A 16,431-nucleotide genomic window follows, 5' to 3' on the forward strand; every position below is an offset into this window, starting at 1 on the left:
GAAGAGAATCTTATCGGAGGCCGGTATTGATGAAACCAATGCAACGTACGCCGGCTGGGACGGGGCGGGGATAGAGTTGATTGGCAGAGCGTGCTCCTATCGCTGAAGCCGTTGTTCCTTGGGTCGCTGAGGGGAGGAGACGAGCGGCGTACGCGGAGGCAGCTTTCTCGACCTTCAGGCGCCCGGAGACAAGCTGGAGGTAGCTGGCGGGAGGTGGCTGGCGGCAGGTAGCTGGAGGACCGCCCTTCCGGTACCCGTGGAGCTGTTGTTCTCCCTGCCAGGCCCGGGAGTGCGCACGTTCCTGACCCAGTCTGGCCCGGCTCGGGCTGGCAGCCAAATCCGCTTCTGCGCACGGGTAGTGAGTCCTCGGCCAGGACGCGCAGCCCCGGAGCCCGCGCGGACGACCTTGACCATCTCGGCCGGCTGTTTCCCCCTGAGAGAAATGTGGGTGGGCCACCTGCGTTGGTTTCAGACAGGGGGCCATCCTACTAAAAGAGGAAGTGTCCAGGAATTCCTTTCTGCCGCTCTTACAGTTTGAAGCTTTTGCTCCCCTTTCCTTACCGAGAGAGCTTGGTCCTCACGGACCTTACGGATCTGGGCGCGGCCTCCCCCTCCAGCTTTTCTCCCACGCAGGCACTCAACCAGATCTTGCTGTCGTCAGCTGGCTGGTATTCAGACTGTCTCTTCTTTTAGTCAGGCTATTCCTTCCTCCCCAGTCCCTCTCTCCATCTGTTGACCTTCAAGATCCAGAGCAAATGCCTCCTCCCTAAAGCTTTGCCTTAACCCTCACTCTGGTTAAAATCCCTCTCTCTTTCCTGTGCTTCTGACCCTTGTTGGCAATATTACAATTGTGGAAAATGACCAAAATGCCCAGTTAAGAACCTAGTTCTGGAGCCAGACTACCTAGGTTTATATTCTAATGCTACCACTTACTAACTTGGTCAGGGCTAGGCAAGTTACTTAACCTCTCTGTTCCTGCTCCATAAAGTGGAGTTAATAGTACTTTTCTTAGGGTCGTTGTGGGGATTATGTGAGTTAATACATATGAAGTGTTTAGTTGCATATAGTAAGCACTCCCTAAATGTTAGCTATTGTCATCATTGCACAGATGCACACCCCTTGTAGATGGTAAACTTCCTTTGGCTAGAGATATTAACCCTGTATTAGTCTCCCTTAGTTTCTTGCACTTAGTAAGTATTCAATAAATGGTGGCAGGAGGAGTCAGTTCTGTTGGTTCAGAAAAAAGCAATACCTTACCCTCTGTTCATTGGATAATATGACAAATCTCAAAATGAATCTCATTCAAAGTAACAAACATAAGCCAAAAGTCCTTTGTGCAACACCTGCCAACCTTTGTATCATTTACTTCTTTTCAGAAACAGCCTCTGGTTTTAAAGATAACTGTCAACAGTGTTTCATTAACAACACTTTCCTCTAAGATTGTGAGTTCAACACTGAAGGTGAAATGACAATGAACTTTCGGTGCTTCCATAAGCAGAGGCAAAGGGCAACTGCTGAGTGAGATGTTATATAGCCCAGCCTTACCAAAGTTTGATTTAAAAGTATGATCTTCACAGCGTTGGCCAACAATGTCATGGTCACGCCTTACGTCATTCCCTGGGGGGAAAACAACCCTAAATTACCTAAACATTATCAACTTAGCTAAGTCCAAATAAATATTTATTGGCAACCTAAGCAGCCCCATAACCAAGTCAGTGCTGACAGGGGCATAGAAAGTACCATATGCAGTTTTTCTTCATGTCCCCATAATTATCTGTTCTGAATTTTAGAAAGGGGCAAACAGTTACTGGGTGTTGGGGGAAGGGATTGCATATTATGTGGGATGCAAGTCTCAAACTTTTTTCCTTGGGAATATGTTTCTTGGAGATTACTTTAAGTTCAGTAGCCTTCTATCTTGAGCCCTGCAGCCTGCCCCTGTAAGCAAAATGCCTGTATTGAAGTAAACAAAATGCTTTCCAGGCCATCACTAATTTTAACACTTGGACTTAGAATGGTTGCAAGACAGCCTCCCTGCTGAATGGATAATTCAAGCAAAAGATTCTTGAGAGGCAAACATTGCCCAGACTAGTAGGCAGCCAGGTAAAGTGAGTGTCCAGGGAAAGGGCAGTAAGGATCAGAAGGAAAAGGGGCAGGTATTCCCCTGGCTCCTGACTTCATTATGACTATCTGTCCCTACCATCTCCCTTCTGCCTTTTTTTTTTTTTCCAAAAGAATTGGAAGGGAGGACGTAGGAACCACATAGCAACAGCTTGATCGGGAATGAATTCCTTTAGAATATACTCGCTTGGAAATCTGAAGCCTTTGGGGCTAGGCAGCACTGCCGCATAGCATAAGAGGCAGGCCAGGGCAGTAGCGGGCACTGCATGGACCCCTAAGCAAATCCACACCTGCTTATTGTACTTAATCTTGCCGCTGATACCCAGAAGGTCTATGCTTAGCAACAAGGGAGGGAGGAGTTTATCACACTTTGTACTTAAGCACAAAGCGCTTTGGAATGGTTATGTTTGGGTATATGTTGTCACTAAGGGTAGGATATTATTTAGAAACTGAGTTGTGCATTGAACAAAAGTTTCTTTAAAAACCAAAGCTGTCACTTTGCTGTACAACTGAAACTAACACAACATTGTAAATCAACTATACTCCAATAAAAATTTAAAAAAACCAAAGCTGTTAGAGGAGATCTGTTTGATAGTCACCGTGTGACCAAATCGTGGGCAAGAAAGTAAGAGTAGAGTCCCTAAGCTGGTGCTGGCTTCTGATTGGATTGAGTTTACTCTTGGTCAGGAAAGTGATCGCTTATCAACCACTCCCTTCAGCTTAACTGGCTTGTTTCCTGGCTGTGCCTTGGTGGAACCATCTCCCCTTGCATCTCTTCCCTCACTTCTCTCCTCCCTCCCTTATGTATGACTTGTCTCCCCACCTGCACACATGGATTGGACCAAGTGAAGGTCTCTTGCTGTTTCCTGTTTCATAGAAGGGCATGTCTAGTGAGGCCTGCGGTGGACAAGGTCTAATGTTAGTTCTAAACTAGGCACCTACATGGGCAGAACTTTTTTTAAAGCTGCTGAGGCCTTTGTATAACAGATATCAACAGGACTGACAACTATGGATGGGCTTTATCTACTTATTAATAGAACTAAGTTCCAGGGCACCATTTAGAAATTGTTGTGCTATATAATTTTTGTACTTTACTTAAGAAGCAGTGTAGCATAATGGTTAAAAGCGTGGCCTCTGGGACTAGATTTCATCTGTATACCTCAGTTTCCTTACTTATAACATGGAGATAATATTTCTACCTCATGGGGTTGCTGTGAGGATTAAATGATTTAATGTTATTAAATGATTGACTCTCAAATGCTTTGAATTGTACTGGACACTTAGTACTCAGTATGTTAACTATCATCATTGTCATCATCACAGATGTTGTTTACAAGCATGTGCCTTTGAGATTTGTTTAGTTTGTTCGTTGATCAGCTGCATAGTAGAACAATACCTAGGCTTTCAATCAAATTCTGAAATCAAATTCTGGTTTTGCCTCTTACTAGTTTTGAAAGTTTGAGTAAATTAATATGTCTGAGTTTTAGTATTCTTATCTGTAAATTGGGGGAAAAAAGATGTTTTTCTTGGTGTTGATACACACACACACACACACACACACACACACGAATTTAACACAGTTGTAGAAATTATTATCATGAAGATTACAATTTAGTTCCTGGGTAGCTATAAGGTAATGGTTAGACTGTCTTTAAAGTCTGTCTGCCGTGGCCTCTTGAGGGCATGTACTCTGAAATTTTTTGTAATGGAAAAGAAAACAGAACATAATTCTTAACATCTTCAACCCTTCAAGAAATCTTTGTAGAGATCTGTAAAATCTCAAAGCAATTTAAAGGTAACAAGACATTTAATAATTAATTAAAATGTAGCTATATTAATAATAGCCCTTAGTATTTCTATATTATCTTTTTCTGAAGAGTAGAGAGTGTTTTAGACACCCTATTCCACTACTCTCTTAACATGCCCAGGTGACTGTCATCTCCAGTCAGAGAAATACAGAGAAGGAAATAGATCACCCTAGCTAAAAGCTGATGAGAACGCACCAAATGACAGACCAGAAGGCTACAGACCTTAAAGTCAGAAGAAAGTTTCCTCCCCTTGCCCCGTTTCTCCCTAAATGCATCAAAACACAACCTCTTACCTCTAGAGCAATGTCTTAAGCTTTCTTCCCCCCCAAGTTGTAATATCCTTTTTTTTGTTGGTAGGTCATGTCCTAAAAGTCCTATGCTTTGATACAAGAGGAAGGTAGATGAAGAGATAATGAAGGAAACAAATTCAATGTATTTTCCAAGAACACATTTCTTTTAAACAGCTCCTAAAGGGGTAGTGTAAAACCTTGTAATAGATTGTCTTCCTCTACCCGACATGTCTGGGGTGAAGTGCGGGGTGATGCGTGGATGTAGAAGTGTACTGTGAACATTGCAACATCCTGCAGTAGAGGGCAGCACTGCCCTTCTTTTGCAAAATGTTGAGCACTCAACGAGAAGGAAAATGAAAAGCAAAGCTCTTGACCACTGTGTCTGTGCGTTTACTTTTACCTAATATTTAAAAAACAAAAAATTAGAGTATTTTTCTTGTTTAGGTGATTATGTAGAAATAACGTCAGATCCTGTATTGCCCTGAAGTAATTGGTGAAAAACGCAGGTTTTAGGATATGGGCTCTGTTCAGGATATGGGTTGTGTCTGACAGAGATAAACAGTAGCTTGACCCTAGGCAATCAGATAGGGTTATTGTATGAACAGACCTAATGCTCCTCTGCACTTTCTGGGGAGAAGTCAGTCCACTGAACTAGCAGGATGTGGTTTTAAAAATGTGTGTAAGTCATATGGTCTTAGCCCGGATAACTGCTTTTAAATTTGAATTCACTGATTTTATTCTGCTCTCTGTGTTAGTTTTCCTTTCTGTCACACCTGGGTCAGATCAGACCTGTACCATATGTATTATGACTTTAAAGAATGATGTCAGACATGATGAGTAAGGAATGTCTGTCATGGGACTGCAGTTGGCTAAATGGCTGTGTGTATACAGTGGTGAAATTAAAGTCTTGCATGTTAGTCCTCATTCAATTGCAGTTTGACTTGAGTTTCTCTATGCAGTAACTAGCAAGAAAAAAATAATCCCTTATTTTGTATTAAAAGTTACTTGATGCTCTTTGGCAGGATGACAGCGAGGAGAGAATAATCATAATTCTAGCTAATACATAACCATAGTGTCCCTGGCACATTTGGATTCTGCTGTAACCCTCAAAACTTTCTGGCAGCAAAACTTCAGTGCCAACTTAAATAAATCCCACTAGGAGTAAGAACTGGAAGACATGAGTCTAGTTCCCAGTTCTGCCGTGTGAACTTGGAAAAATTACGACCTCTGAGCCTTTGTTTCCTCATCTGTTAAATGGAGATAATGTCTCCTAGATCTGGTAAAAGGGTCAATTTGGAAAATATATGTCAAAGTGCTTTGAAAGCCCTTTAAGTACCTAACAAATATTTCTATCACTGTAGTCAGATTCCTGCTTTTTCTAAACTCCTATAAGAATTTGTGTCTCTTCTCCTCATTTGGTATCATTACCTTGCCTGAGATTGTACATTTTCATGCATACTTAACTTTTTTCTCCAACTTGATAGCTTCTTAGTTCCTTGAGAACTGAAACCACCAATTATATTTCCTGGTATCCTGCACCGCAACAAGATATTTGGTACATAATAGACACTCAAATATTTGTTGATTGATTTAAAAATACACTCTAATGCAGAATTAACTCTTTTTATTTAATTATGGTAAAAAACATATAACGTAAAATTTACCATCTTAACCATTTCAAAGTGTATAGCGCAGTAGATTTAGCTACATGCACATTGTATACAACAGATCTCTGTAACTTTTTCATCCAGAATTAATTCTTAATAACTATCTTCCAAATCACCTGCTTTCCAAAGCACATCTTTGTTGATTGGGCAAAAACAGGAAAAAAATACAGGACTTTCACTCTGCGGATAGGGATGTGTAGAACAAGGTAATCGAAAGACTTCTACTTTGTTTTAAATTCTCACTCCCCTCAGAGAGGTTCTGTCCTGGTCTCTCTGTAACCATTTTCTCAGCCATTTTCTATAAACATGGGAATATATGCCAGAAAAGAGAGGTGCCTCTATAAAATGCTTTCACAGGTCATTTATGTCTAGCATATAATTAAACATTTACATGAAGAAAACTATCACGTTAAAAGAAACTGTTATTATTTGATTTCCAGAATATGTGACTTCTGTTAATTACTGAAAATTAAGTACTATTTTTAATCATTATTGCTATCACTGTAGCAATTTTTTGAAATTTAAATATTTAAACTACAAACAAAATAGGGAAGATAGTGGAGATTTTTGAAACAGTACTGGGGTGGAATAGACTTTCCCAATCATGACACAATCTCAGAAGCCGTAAAGAAAAACATTGACGATAGACACCATAAATTAAAATATGATGACTTGGAAAAAATATTTGCAGCCTGCTTATCAGTCACATCCAGTAGATACTCAGCGTTTCATTGTATTGATATAAAAATGAATTAAGGATATAGAGAAATCAATCAGGAAAGAATAAATACAAATGGCCAATAAATGGACCAAAAATCATACTCATTATACAATTGAAACCGCACCAATTAATCCATTTTTGCCCATCAGACTGACAAAAATATTTATAAATATGGATAAAATAGTGTCATTGAGAGTGCAGGGTAGGGTAGGCACTTTCATGCACTATTGGTGAGAGTGTCACTCGATAAACCCTTTTCTTAGAATGCATTTTGGCAATATCAGTCAAAATGTGTATACCATTTCACCAAGCAATTTCTCCTCTTAGGAATCTATCCTAAAGACATTTATACAAGTTTACAAAGAGAGACAGTCATATACAACTATGCATTGCAGCATTGCTTTAATAGAGAAATAAACAATGACATACTTTCCAACAAAGGTGTTATTTTATAACCTAAAAAATCAAGTTTTTATTGAAAAAATAACATTTGAAAGAGACAACAAGAATACAAAATTAAGATAGTCTCTAATAATGGTAATTAAGTAGAACAGACAGAGGGAGGAAAATAGTTCTACAAAGCTCTAGAAATGTAGTAATTTAAAACTTCAGAAGTTATGAGAATATGTTTTAATAAAGATTAATGGGACACACTACAGTTTTGAGCTGATCTGGAAATCGAGGGAGCTCTTGAAAATCACTTGTTAGTAAAATAGTAATTTTTTAAAACATAAATCCCAAGACATTGTGTCTCAGGACCAAAAACAGCTCCTGACATCTAGTGAACACTCAGTAAATATTGGCTGAAGGAATGAAGGAGGATGATATCTCCAGCAGAGTTGTCATAAAAATGGATACAAAACTGCCTACAGATCAGTGCTTGATACATAGCAAGTGTTCAGTAGATACTAGCTCACTAATTTCCTGGAAGCCTGTTGGTGCTTAGTACCTGCTTGGCACATTACAGGAGTTTGTTTATTTAAAACCATGTACATAGTGCTCACTATATGGCAGGTACTGTTCTAAGTGCTCAATAAAAACTAACTCAAATTACAGTAACAATGGAAGTAGGTTGTCTTATTATTCCATTTAACAGATGAGGCAATTGAGGCAAAAAGCACTGGAACAATTTGCCCAAAATGGCACAACCATAAAATGGTGGGGATATGAATTTAGACAGCCTATCTTCAGGGTCCCTGCTCCGCTGTGCCATATGGCCTCTGGTGTCATAAAAGTTTATTGAGTGAAAGAATGCATGAGATGTTCTGGTTTTAGATATTATATTGTGCTTTTATTCCAAGGACTTCAGAATATTTTATATTAATGCATACCAAAATTTAATCCCACAACTTCTCCTTAAGGTAGAGCATATTTTAAAAAACATTTAAAATGTATTACTGGTTCATTACTTGAGTTTAAAAAGACCACAGGAGGTCCTTGTTCTGTGGTGAAGTCACTGTATTTGCTTTCTGGCATCATATTAATTTCCATACAAGTGTTCCAAGTTTGGAACAGAGAAACATCCTGCTCTAGAAATGGAAGAGGCATAGGGCTTACAAAGAAAAATGACCTAACAATGTCAAAATTATTTAAAGGGATAAGGTGTGAGTTTTAATCTTCCACATGACTAAAGCAATGGGTCTCCAACTTTTCCAATCAGGAATCCTTCTTCCGTAGCTAAGCTTTGTCGACTGAAAAAATATTCACAACCTAAAAGTTGAGAGTAATGTTTTATTTGGTGGGAATTTTTAGGGCTTCAAGCCCAGGAGGCAGCATCTCAAATAACCCTGAGAGAACTGCTCTGAGGAGGTGAGCGGGGAGCTAGGATATATAGGAGTTTTGCGACAAAGGGCAGGTAGTAGGAACAAATGATTACTGTTAATTAAAGAAAACTAGAAATCTCAAGTTAAGGAATTTATTGCTTTTCTATGTATGGGAAGATGCAAGAGTCTGGGCTCACTGAAATCATTCCTTTGATATGTACTTCAGCTAACTGGGGCCAGTATCCTGTGTTTTCTCATCCTGAGTTTCCTCAGGGCTCACCCTAGGGAGTAGCTGCAGCCTGATGGCTGCTAGATGGCAGGTACACTTTCCCTTCCTGAGTTTCCTCAGGGCTCACCAGCTCACCACTGGCTGTGGCTGCAATTGCTGATGACTGTGACATCTTTTGTTTACTGATATGGCAGGCAATATTCCATTTATCAGCTTTGTAGTCTTGAGAGCCTTTTATTTTTTTACTTTTAATTATAGTTTTAACCTTAGTTACATTAAAACTCCATCTCGTAACATAATACCACTGTTTCTTTTTCTTCATAATTTTCTTCATGATTTTTTCCATTCACTTCATTCATTTTATCAATATTTATTGACCATCTACTATGTGTCAGGCATTGCACTGGGTGCTAAAGATAACATGGTGAGGGACTTCCCTGGTGGTCCAGTGGTTAGGACTCGGAACTTTCACTGACATGGCCTGGGTTCAATCCCTGGTCAGGGAACTAAGAACCACAGCCGCACGGTGCGGCCAAAATAGAAAAAGATAACATGGTGAACAAAAAGACAAAGTCCCTGTCCTCACGAATTCTCTAATCTAATGGGGGAGACAGACAATAAAAGCAGTGCACAAATAAAATTACTAAAATTACAGCCATGGTAAGTGCTGTTTGTCCTTTCATGGAAAAGGAACGTGAAAGCATATTAATAAGGGGAATTCATCTAGTTGAGGCCAGTTCTTTCCCCTCAGAATGTTCCCTCCAGCGTGGATAGCATTCCCCTTCTAATTCCCACCCCAGCAGCACCTCTTAGACCCTACAGCTTGCACATATTAATCTTAAATTTCTGGAATATGTTTTGGAAGCCAATGTTTTCAAGAGAAAATGGCCCATTAAAATAATACCTTTGTTATTTATTAGTGCTTCTAGCTCTTTTGTTCCAAATGATAAAAGCGCAAAAACAGCATTTAAAAAAATCTAGTTTCTATTAGTAAGATAAGTATCTTTATCTTTATGACTCAGTTGAGAAATGTAAAACTAGTAAAAAATTTATTCTGAATCACATAGATCTTTATTAAATAAAAACAGATATCAAGAGAAGGGAGAATCAGAAACGTGTACTTATATGTTTATTATTCTTATCCTACACAGGACAGGAATCTCTAAAGAGTGAGAGGAAAACTGATGACAGGCACTGCCCAAAGAAGATGGAACTGTCATAGTTGGTGAGTGGATATCACCAAGAGACTTACGGTGTCTCCTCCATGTCTGACGGAGATAGCAGCCAGTGCTGGGCTGCAAAGTCTCCTCTGGAAGACCACTGAACCAAGAGAGTAAATGGTGTGCAGAGACAAGTCAAGTTCAGAATTGGAGCCTCTGGTCCCCCCAGGAAGGAATGGGTTGTAAACAAGGTGAAAGGCAGTGGGATGAGCACTACAGGACCCATGGGCTACCATCAGGATCCCCCAGAAGGGAAAGTTACAGAGACAAGAAATAGTATTGGGCAAGCTCCAGGATTACAGATGGTATGACAGCCAATAGGCTTGGAATGCTTTTAGTGCCATATTCAGGATGTGCCCCTGTTTAGGGCATGGGATTCCAAGATGAAAGCCATCCTTGTTTAGCTGATGTAGAGGAAGAGCTTCTTTGCCGTCCATCCGTCTCCACCCTATATTCCCTTCTCCTTTAACTCCTTTCTTCGTCATGCTAAGTGTCCATCATTTCAGTGACACCCAGTTTCTTCTATTGAATTGAGTTCTCCATTGTATTTAGCTCACTACCTTTAATCCAGGTGCTTACTAATGAGTGTGGTCCTCAGATCAACAGCATCAGAGTCACCTTCATGCTTGTTAGAAATACAAAATCTCAGGCCCACCCCTGACCTACTAAGTTGGAATCTGCATTTTAAGAAGATTCCCAGATTTTTCCTAAGCATTTTAAAATTGAGAAGCATCATTTTACCCCCATCAGCTTCCAGGACTGTAAAATGTCCTGGCCCACCTTGCTCACAGCTTTGAATTGAAGATGCTGAGATTAAAAAAGGAAAGCATTCCCAAAGATAAAAATGCCATGCAGCTATTAAATATCATATTTATTTTCACTTGGATAACTTGATTTACTCAAGGTGTTTTCAGAGTAAATGATTAAAAATTAATCAGTGACTATTTGACTGTCTCTGATTACTTCCATAATAATTGATTGTACTATCTTAAAATGCTCTAGAGTTCTGTTTTATTTTGTTTAATGTGTAGATCATGATTCTCAATCCTTGCCTCACATTAGAATTTTCCAGTTTTTTTCTGAAAAAATCCAAAGCCTAAGCCCTACTCGCAAAGATTCTGAATCAGTGGGTCTGCAGTGCAGCATGGGTATACATCATTTTTAAAAGTTAGTAATAGCAGACATATTGGAAACAATTTTAATGTCTACCAGTCAGTGAGTGATTCCCTAAGTAGGGCACATCCCGATAATGCAGTACTGTGCTAATGTGGAAATGAATGAGGAAGACTCATATGTACTGCTATGAAAATATCTCCAAGATATATGTACTATTCAGGTTTTTTTTAAGTTACATAGCAATATATATGATCTCATGCGAAAAGATGAGTGTGCATATGTACATACATGTGTATGTAAATGTTCAGAAAGATGACTGAAATATACTTACTGAACTGTTGACAGTGCTTACCTCTGGGAAGAGGAATGGGAGGGAAAGGGACTTTTTGCTGTGTAAACTTCTAAATATTTTACAAGAATGTGTCCATGCACTACTTGTGTAACTATTCCAAGTGCATTCCAGGGCTACTGGTTGTCATACCATCTGTAATCCTGGATTACAGACTATTTAAGCTAATTATTATTTTAATATTATAATCTTAAATGCATAATTTTATAATAAGTAGCAGAGTGGCTGACAAAAAATAAATCTATAATTCCTGCACCAAACAAAAACTGCTAGGGCACCAAGGTTTTTGTTATTAAACCTGTAGCTTTTTGATTCTGGGATTACTGGAATTGTGTTAGTCTGACTTTTCCAGATACATTCCCCCCACACCCCCGATGTTACACTTGGCATTGTCGCTAATAACCTCTCTGGTTCCTTGGATATCTCATCCGTGCGAGCAGATCCCACTTCTGGAAAGATCTCTACATTAGCACTTCGTAAATTCTCCCTTGTCCCAGGCCTAAAAATCACTAGGGACAAAAGGTCTCCTACAGCTCAGCCATGCTGAGAGCCAGGTCTCCCCCATTTTAAGCAGCTGAGAAAAGCACACTGATTAAGCTACAGTATGAGGGCTGTGCATCTTGTCTAGGGCAAAATTCTCAAAGTCTGCTCTGATAGCTCATCCTCTTTGAAATGGTGATTAAGAACTGGAAGTGTATAATGAGGGAAATTGCTTATGAATCTGTGCCTCTCAGCCCCAGGCCACTTCTCTTTGTCTGAGAGAAACTCAAGGATTTTTACCCTAATAGAATTGGAACAAAGTCTGGGCTAAGGCAGGCTGGTGGGACCCTGCTGACAGCTCGTTAGAAACTGTCCCTCTCCCACTCCCTCTTTCATTCCTTCAAGTTACAAAGCCTGACAGAGTTTGATGGGAAAACCAAGGCGGTAACATCCCCTGTGGCAACCAAGTCCCTGCTCATCTATCTTTGACAGATAAGGAGAATAGATGTCACCTTCAAAACACCTCACTCACTGGAGCCAAGTGTACCAGGACAGCCCTGTCTCCCTCGCAGGACCCTACAGGAGGAATCCAGACAAGGCCCACCTACCACAATGGAGATTTCTCTCTAAAGAAAATCATTTTAACCAGACAGTTCCTGAAAACCAAATGCCCACTCTAGTTGTCCTCAGAAAAGGGCATAACATCTAATAACTCAAAGAAAGTTATGCTTTGATTTACAAAAGTCTTTTCCGGGTTACACCCTCTTTGAGGGCTGGTGACCATCTAAGATCTGAGAAGTCAGTCTAGGTTCCATGCAGACTGCTGGGAAGGGGAGTATGACAAAACAAAACAAAAACATCTCTACACACCAGCTGGCAGAGGCTGTGACGCACTGGGATCAGCCCAAGCTTCTGTCAATGGTTCTCTGACTTTAACATGCCTCAGACAAATCTGTGAAGCTTGTTTAAAATGCATATCCCAATTCAGTAGGTCTGGAGTAGGACCAAGGAATCTGCATTTTAACAAACTATCTAGATGATTCTCACTGCTGCTACAGGGTAGCGCCTCCAGCAAGGGCTTCTAATGGTGCTTCCAGCACACCTCTTGGCGGAGCTCCTCTTCGCCTCCCCCAGCAAGCCCAGAGTGGGTCCTCAGCAGCTGTTCCTGTTGGAGGTGAAGCCTTTTGTCTTTAGGATTCTCCTGGCCATAACAATAGTCCCTCACAACAGAGGCATCTCCCAGACACCAATCTCTCAGAGCCCTTTCCAGAAGGCAACTCCAACAAAGTCCTGCTGAGCCCAATGCTGCCACCTGGACACAGTGGTTGTTGGTTTTAACCAATTGCTTTTTATTGGCTCACAGGCTCTTAAACCTCATTTTGCATCAGAATCACCAGGGGATCTTGGTAAAAGTCCACGGACCCAGGCCCCGTCCCAGAACCACCTAGAAATAGAGGCAGTTGATCAGTAGTTTCACAAGCTATCAGATGATGCTGATGCACACCCAAGTTTGAGAACTGCCATTGGAAGGAAAGCAACAATCATAGAAACATTAAAGTCCAGCCACTGTTTTGCAACAACTGAAATCTAAAACACTATTAACACTAAACACAGTTGGTTCTCCTTCCTTGCTCTCTTACTGTCCCTAATAACTTTTCCACTCAAGTATTTAAATACTTTCCTAGAGGGGAAAAGCTACTAGACTACCTGACTTACTAAACACAAATATGCTGTGGTTTAAGAAAATCTATACACAGAAATCTAAACTTTTAAAACTAATTAGAGATTATTTTTATCATTACAAAAAATTATAGTGATAATAATAACTAATATTTATTATGTTCTTACTATGTGCCAGGTACTGTTCTAAGCACTTTCTAAGCGTTTAACTATCTGATATTTATTAAGCACTTGCTTTGTAATGAAAACAGTTATTTCATTTAGTGCTTCATTTCCTCGAAGCATTCTAATAGATGGGGTAACAGATGAGGAAACTGAGGAACAGATAAGTTAATTACTTGCCAAAAGTTGCACAGCTGTTAAGCAGTAGACCTAAAGTTTGAACCCAGAGCCCAGTTCTTAAAGATTATATCACCTCGCTCATGTTATAATGATAGGGCTTTATTTAACAAATGTCTATAATTAGATTGTCAAGTGCCAGTAATGGGGGTTATGTTCTAAGTATACAGTGACAAACAAGACAAATACCCTGGCTTTCTGGGGCTTATGATCTGGTGGATGATCCAAATGTGTAAACAAGTCATTCAATGCAGTGTGAGGAGTGCAATACTGGGAAACTGCCGGGGTGGGTGCTAGACACATAGGCTAGAGCAAGAGGACCAAAGAGTTGTAAAAGCCCAGAGTTTAAGGACCACAGGACACGGTTAGTGGAAGAAATGAAAAATGGCTTGGTCTGATTGGAGCAGAGAGGGAAGAGAGAATGTGTGAGCAATGAGATTAGAAAGGTAACCTAGCCCCAGATTTTGAAGGACCATGTAAAGCATGTTAAAGGGTTTTAGCATGCAGGAAATGGGGTTCTGTTAGAAGGTATCAGGCAGAGCATGGAGCTAAGGAGGGAGATTTGGCCTGATCCGTTGACTTGTCTGTCACAGGCACGCAGTGGCCACTAAAGCCACAGGAAGATACTATCACCCAAGGGAAGGAGAAGAGGGCCTCGGACAGCAGCTTTAGGAGCACCAGCATTTCAGGGCTGCAAAGAGAACGAGAAGACTCCCCCAAAAAAGATTCACAGGAAGGAGGAGGAAAACAATGAGAGGTGATGTAATTTGCCCATGTTCACAAAGCTAGTAAGTGGCAAACTTAGAATTCAAAATGTCTCTATCATCCCAAAGCCACATTCTTGACCTCAACATGTCTTAAATATTGTTTTCCCTTACTGCCTGGTGACGTAAAAGTTTTATTTATACGTTTTTCCAGGGGTTCATTTATATAACAGCAACAACAAATTTGTCATGGAATTTGTTCAGTGCATCCTTGAGTTGCATTAAGGAAGCAAACTCATGAAACATGCTTGTAGTGGCCTCCTCATGGCTCTCCTTGTGTGCTCTGGCAAATCTTTGGCTGGGACATGCTCTCCTTCTACCCAAGAATGCCCCCTAGGACATAGCCATGCACAGTTCATTGGCAGATGCTTAGGATTTCTCTTCAGAAGTCCTTCCACGTGGCACAAGGGGCACGTACAAATCCAGGAACCACTCTGGGTATCCATAAATAAGTGCAGGATATACAACAGTTCAGAAGTTATAAAGTAAAAATAAATTATTAAATCCCCCTGTCTCCCCAACCTCATTGCCTATAACCCATTCCCAGAAATACCATTGTTAACAATTTAGTATATATCCTTAAATGCATTTTCTACACATATATAAATAAGTTTTTTAATGAAAGGGGTCATATTATCTGTATTGTTCTGAGACTTGCTGTTTAAACTACAAAGTGGCCATCTCTTCACATCAGTGTATGTAGATTTACTACTTCATTCTTACCGCATACCAGTCCACATTATGAAGGTGCCATTATTGCTTTAATCAAATCCTCTATTGATGGCCATTTGTGTTGTTTCTAGGTTTGTTTTGTTTTGTTTTCAGGACGCTTTGCTTCTGCAGAGTGTGAGGGGCCCAAAAAAATGTTGTTTGGGCTCAATTTTGGACCAAACATTTTTCTGAATTTGCCATTGTTTGTCCTTAACTTTCTTCCCTTTTTGAGCTTGTTGGCTGTTTCCCTCCTGCTGTTCCCTCTAATCTCACTAATACTCAGTTCAAGGTATGTTTGTTGCTTTAAAGATCTCCTTACAAAATCTAGGACTCTTTGGAGGAGGTGTGTTCAGCAAATAAACAAACTACTATCCTGACTTTACATTCTTATTCTAGAGGATTTCGGAGATGCTGGAAGAAGTTCTCCTGTTATCTGGGAATCAGCTTAAAAGCCTCAAGTTATGTTTAAACTGTGCTTCTCATTTCCTTTTTAACAGTATCATAGATAAAGATTGACTGAATATGTTTAAACTGAAGGCATAGCCTATAACTTCAAAGAGTTTACTGGCTCCTACAGTCTACTGGGAGGCAAAATTAGTGTAAGGGAAACAGTTGGAGAGCAGTTGAGTATTAATTATGTGTTACAAGCCCTTGGGCACCAAAAGTTCAGGGAGGAGAAAGCTGGAGGAGTTCTCTGCCCCTCCAAGGGGAAGGTGGAACTTGAGCTGAGTTAGAAAGCAGGAGGTAACTTTCGGAGAATTTTAGGCAGAAGTTGGAAGGCGTTTCAAGTACAGGGTAAATTTTCATACCTTTTTATTATCTGAAATTTTCTTAGTTTTTGTTTAGGATCTGCTTACCCCCCTGAGAACATAAGCTTGATGAAAGCAAGGACCGTTTCTTATCACTGTTGAATCCCAGTTCCTGGTACAGTGCCTGGCACATAGTGGATGGTCAATGGATTTATGAATGAATGAACAAATTAACAAACGACCATGGGGTGTGTGAAGAGCAGTGAGAAGACTGGACTATTTGGAAAGAAGTGTCTTTCCTTGAGGAGTAGAGGAATCTCCGATTCTCCAACAGACTGGCAGAGGAACAAGTAAATGGGCCTGCATGGGATTCAAAACACAGGGGCAAGTGGAACCAGCTGAACAAGGTATGATGATTGCCAAGGTG

General features: G+C 40.3%; 1 long non-coding RNA gene across 1 annotated transcript; it reads left to right on the top strand.

Annotated features, from left to right (window-relative positions):
• The first annotated feature begins 35 nt into the window (after window positions 1–35).
• On the top strand, window positions 36–15,939 carry LOC113623291 (uncharacterized). Its single transcript, XR_003433868.1, has 4 exons — window positions 36–444; window positions 9,748–9,821; window positions 14,374–14,537; window positions 15,652–15,939. It is a non-coding gene; the product is annotated as an uncharacterized LOC113623291 (long non-coding RNA).
• The last annotated feature ends 492 nt before the right edge of the window (window positions 15,940–16,431 follow it).

The sequence above is a fragment of the Aethalodelphis obliquidens genome, unplaced genomic scaffold (assembly GCF_003676395.1).
Source record: "Aethalodelphis obliquidens isolate GAN/ISIS:26980383/991018 unplaced genomic scaffold, ASM367639v1 scaffold11, whole genome shotgun sequence".
NCBI lineage: Eukaryota > Metazoa > Chordata > Mammalia > Artiodactyla > Delphinidae > Aethalodelphis > Aethalodelphis obliquidens.